The sequence below is a fragment of the Dermacentor silvarum genome, chromosome 7, assembly GCF_013339745.2.
Source record: "Dermacentor silvarum isolate Dsil-2018 chromosome 7, BIME_Dsil_1.4, whole genome shotgun sequence".
Lineage (NCBI taxonomy): Eukaryota > Metazoa > Arthropoda > Arachnida > Ixodida > Ixodidae > Dermacentor > Dermacentor silvarum.
This window is the reverse complement of record NC_051160.1, coordinates 150590320-150595751: the sequence shown is the minus strand read 5'-3', so window position 1 is coordinate 150595751 and position 5432 is coordinate 150590320.

Below are 5432 nucleotides of genomic sequence, written 5' to 3'. Positions count from 1 at the left end.
TCGCCTGGGGAGCAGCCACACTATTCGTGGACCGGGCTGATGCCAGAGTGTGCTGCGGCGTTGCCCCCCTACGCGCCGCACCAGCATACCCTGTGGAATAAAGAAAAGAAAAACGCTTTCGTGCTTCTTGGAATGAAATGTTTTCTTTTACTTTGAGGGTGATTATATCCTTTTCTTTCTGCCATGTAGGGCACGCTCTAGAGTAAGCTGCATGTCCACCGTCACAGTTCGAACAGTGGAGTGCGCCATCACAGTCATCTGACGGGTGACCGTGGTCACCGCATTTCGCAGAGGTTTGTCGGCCTCGGCAGCTTTGTGAACCGTGGCCGTACCTCTGACACTTGAAACACCTTTGAGGATTCGGGATGTATGGTCGGGCTCGGACTTTCGTGTATCCTGTTTCTAACGTTTCTGGCAGCACACTGGACGCAAAGGTGACAATCAGATGTTTAGTTGGAATTTTTTTGTTTTCCCGTTTGATTATTATTCTCTTCACTATGGTAACATTCTGCTCCTTGCAGCCCTCTAGGAGCTCTTCCTCGGTCAGGTACAGCAGATCATCGTCTGAAATCACTCCTCTGCTTGTGTTCATGGATCGATGTGGAGTCACTGTGAGGTTCACACCACCGATTGAGACCAGATTTGGGAGTTTTTCATGTTGTTGTTTGTCGCGGACCTCAAGGAGGGGGCCACAGCTTGCCATCTTTGTAACTTTATAGCCGGGACCAATTGTTTCGGTGAGATTTTTTGCAACAGTGAAAGGTGAAATCATTCTTACGGTCTTTTCAGGGTTTTCACTATCAATGACATCGAATTGTGGGAAGGTTTCTTTGCGTTGAAAGAAGAATTGAGCTGTTTCTTCGGTGCACCTTCTTTTTGAAAGAGGACAATCAGGTAGTTTAAGGAATGATGTTAATGCCATACAGGTTTATTGACTTCGGCAGCGATGGTAGTCGCCCACCATGGTGCCCAACAAGGGGACGGTACAAGGTTTGAAGATTACCTGCACACGCCAGCTATACACCGCCACTATAACCTAATATACATATCCAATGCTGGATATAGTACACAAGGTGAACCCTTGCCGACCAGAAATTCGGAAGTGAGAAGAAGTGACTAGAAGACAGGACAGATGGAAAATTAAGAGAGAAAGACAAAAGATTGAAGAGGGGGACAGGAAAAGGCAACCGCCGATTTTCTCCAGGTGGGTCAGTCTGGAGGTGCCATCTATGTGAAGCAGAGGCCACAGAGGTGTGTTGCCTCCGCCGAGGGGCCGTAAAGGTCCAAACACCCGGCATCGGCTCAACCACCAGGATCCCCATTTCCCCAGACACGGCTAAGCCGCGCACGGTTACACGCAGGAGGGTCCAACTCTCATGTGCTCGGTTACGTGGTGTCGCCACACACCAAACGCCTGCTTACGCAGACGCCGCTGTGGGAGGTAAGGCGTGAGTCGACCGGGATGTTCTCATTACTTTGAATTTATTAGTGTGACGTTTCAGTAAACATTGCACGTCTTCTTTTTCTTTACCAGAGCCCATTTCATTTGTCCCTTTTCCTAACTCTACCTTGTGCGGAAATCAGCAAACGTACAATTACACGTTGAGCCTAGCTTGAAGTATTCAGAACATTAGGAATATCAGGCATCACCGCACTTCTCTTCATTGTTGGTTGGAGACGTATTGGCATCCAGAACTCATCATTTCTTAGGCAGCTTTCGGCTACACAGAAAAACAAATGATGGGGTTAGCAAGCCTAAAACAGAGGAGAGCACAGCTGGCAGAGGCGAGTTGCCATCAAGTGAGGACAACAAACATTATGGGGTTTTGCGTGCCATAACAACGATCTGAATATGAAGAGCGCCGTAGTGGGGGACTCCGGAATAATTTCGACCCCTCGAGTTTCTTTAACGTGCACCTAAATCTCAGCACACGGCTTTTTTCGCATTTCGCCCCCATCGAAATGCAGCCGCCTTGGCCGGGATTCGATCCCGTGGCATCGTGCTTAGCAGCTCAACACCATAGCCATTAAGCAACCACGGCGGGTGAGAACACTTTTCCAAAGCCTGCCTAAATAAAGGCTAAAATACCTCTTTTTAATAAATTATGATGTGTGGAGTGTAACGGAAGAATATATTGATTAGTTCTCGGCCTATATGACCAGTACGATCTGTTATCACTAAGTGTATGAGCCACATATCGAGGAAACAAATTGCGTCACTGATTGTTGATGGATATTGAGAAGAATTAGAATTACCACACACTTTTCAGTGATAGTTAAAACTTCTGATGCCCCATGTGCGAAGTCAGATAAGCTGCAATCGAAATGAAAGAAAAACATCCTGAGATCTAAAATCTTTAAAAACCTTCGTAGTGCACCCAATTTCTTGCCTAGATAAGATAGACATCACTATATTAGTACTGTTGGAACAAGTGAAACTATGCATATGCTCTCCTGCAAATACCATCTATCCTCCCATTTATTAAATTGGATTTAAGATACAAGTCGACATGCTCCAAAATTAAATTGCCGCACACCAGACCGGTAACTTTTTAAAAGGCTATAAATCGAAAGTCGTCTGAAGAATTTTTCAAGCAGCTGAGTATACATCAGGGGATATGTTGTAATACCGGTCGGTTATGTGAATGGGAAGAACTATAAATCCCTTCGTGTGCATGAGATTGCACGAAGTACTAAAATTCTCCTGACGTTTTTACGAGTAACAGGTCATTGGCAGGTAGAAGTTTGTGTTTCTGTTAGAGAAGCAAAGCAATTGTCTCCTGGTAACTGTCATACTCAGGCAATATAAACATTTAGCGGACGCTAGGTTTATGAGTGATGGCGTAAAAGAATGCATCGAAGCGACAACTCCTACCAACTTCAATACTTTTTCGAAGCCGTGCATCATTAACCGGCGTGCACGGCTTTTTGCCTTCATATTTCAACTTCGGGAAATGCACGTCTCTGGCTCACTTCAACAACGTTGGAATCTAACGTCAATTGACCAACCGTAATCCCGCCTTCTTTAGGCTTGAAAATCACAGAGCGAGCGATCAGCTAATTACTTCGCAGCAGTAATTAGCTGATCGCAGGCCTCCCTAGGCCTCCAGCAGTAATTAGCAGATCGCAGGCCTCCCTAATTACTGCGCAGCAGTAATTAGGGAGGCCTGCGAACAATAACTGTCGTACTATAGGCGTTGGGCACGCGAAGCATGTGACTATAACGTGGATTTCATGAGCACTTAAGGAGTGGACGTTTTAAGTCGTAAAATTCATTTTAAATGTTTCCTTTTGCTTGGCATCCGGTCGTACCTACCAATGCGTGCCAGAAGCCGACAGGTTGAGAGATTGCTCACTAAGTTCACCTTTTTTATCGCAGCGCATGTTTTTTTTTTCCTTTCATTTCAATTGCCATGTCTGTCTTAAAAGTTTAGAAGACATATCTGAGTGCGAATGCCACTGATAGCTGGTACGCATGGTGTATTTGTCCCGATTAAAGGCGTAGGAAACGGTGAAGCGCCAACCACTGAGCTCTTCCATGCGCGGTCTATATAGGAAGCTATTGAGAAGGCGTGCGAGTACAGCTCTAGGAGATTCAAATAAAATATAATGAACAAACGCATGGTAATTTTTATAATGAAAAATCACCAGGTAGGTAAATTGTTGTGAAGCTTTCGGGCCCTTGGAGAATTTTTACCTACTGAAGCTGCCTATAAACACAAGTAAACGTTGAAGACAAAACTTTCTAGGTTCTACAGGCGAAGCAGAAAATCATTAAGCATTAAATACATTTTATTACTTTTCAACCAGAATCATTATTCACTTATACGGGCAAACTTCAGAACCAGGCCAAGGGAGAATTTTTTTTCTGCAAAAGTACAGAGGGAAGTGATGAGCAAAGTTGCGAATAGCTATAAATTTTTAGAAAAATGTCTCATACGATCGAGCATCACGTTTGAAACATTTGGCGTCGAATAATCCATAGATATAAAAAAGTAGCAATGAAGCATTCTAGGCGTTAGGCTGGCGCTCTTGGCATCAGCCTAACGACATTTGACCCCCGGTGATCATAGATTAGTTCAACAAACAAATTACATTTCTTCCGAAAAGAAAATTCAATAAAGTTTGAGGCATTACTTATGAAGAACTTTTATACTTCAAAAGCAGTAATATATTGGCGAGTTATTGCAAATGTTGCAAAATAGGCTGCCAGCTATAGCCAGGAGCAAGGGAGGTCAACCACACCTAATTTGGTGTCTAGTATTTTGGAGTTATCCTGTTACGCTCTTGGCATTACATATTATTGCAGGGATAGGTCCCCTTGAGAGACATTTTATTTAAATCGCTCACTACCATTTCATGCTGTTGTAGGTAAACAATAACCACAAATGACTTCTCTGTAAATTTGATGAAATCGTAAAAATACAGATATCGGGTGATATGCAACAGGAGTGCCCCGTTTGAAACACTCTGAGATATATATATATATATATATATAATTACACTTACCCGTAACAATCAGATAACGACAGTTCTATAGTAGAATACTGCCGGGATATAAATCATGATGCTGCCACCACTTTCGTCTGGACGCGCATGGACACATAATTACATCGATGTATAAGGAAGTGATCAATTCTGGTATCTGCCACGCCCCCCTGAGCCGAAGTAATGAAACTGTACTTAAGTTGCAAATACGATAAAGACGCATCATGGAATTCTGTTCCTAAGCTTCTGATACTGAAATGAAAAAGAGGTAGTAGACACTGCTTTTCCAGCATCACAACACTGCTATACAATTAGGTTTAGAGGTTACCACTATGAGTGAACAAAAAATGTTAGGCTTGCTGGTCACGTAATTTGCAACACAGTTACAGTTCTATCGTCATTAGCTTTATCCACCCTAGTCTTGGCCCCCATAAGTTACATAAGCCGTGAGTTAAAATTGAAATAAACAACTAGAATGGTGGTGCTTGCCTCAGGATTTGATGTAAGACTTGCGTTGTTATGGCGAAAAGAGCCAAGAATTGTCCCTCAGAATTTCAGTCGCGTGCTTACTGCTCTTTCCAATGCCACAATTTTCACAATGGCGTACCAAAGACAACTGTAGCCAGGCTTCTCCACAAATTTTTAGCCTTTAGAAAAGCAAGTGTCATTTCCGTGTCATATTTGACAGATGTATGTGTGTATGCACTGTTTTTCGTGAGTTCCCGCTTCGTTCAGAGCAAAGAAAACGCAGTGTTCGATCACCGTAGTTTTTTTTTATTCATTCATGTACCCTAAAGGCCCTTTTACAGGCATTACATAGGGGGTTGAGAAAACAACAAATAATGAACGTTATACATAGCACCGCAAGTAAAAGGAAGAAATCCTACACGGAATGCAAGATACATTATCACAAATACTACAAGATTAAGATTTACAAATACAAG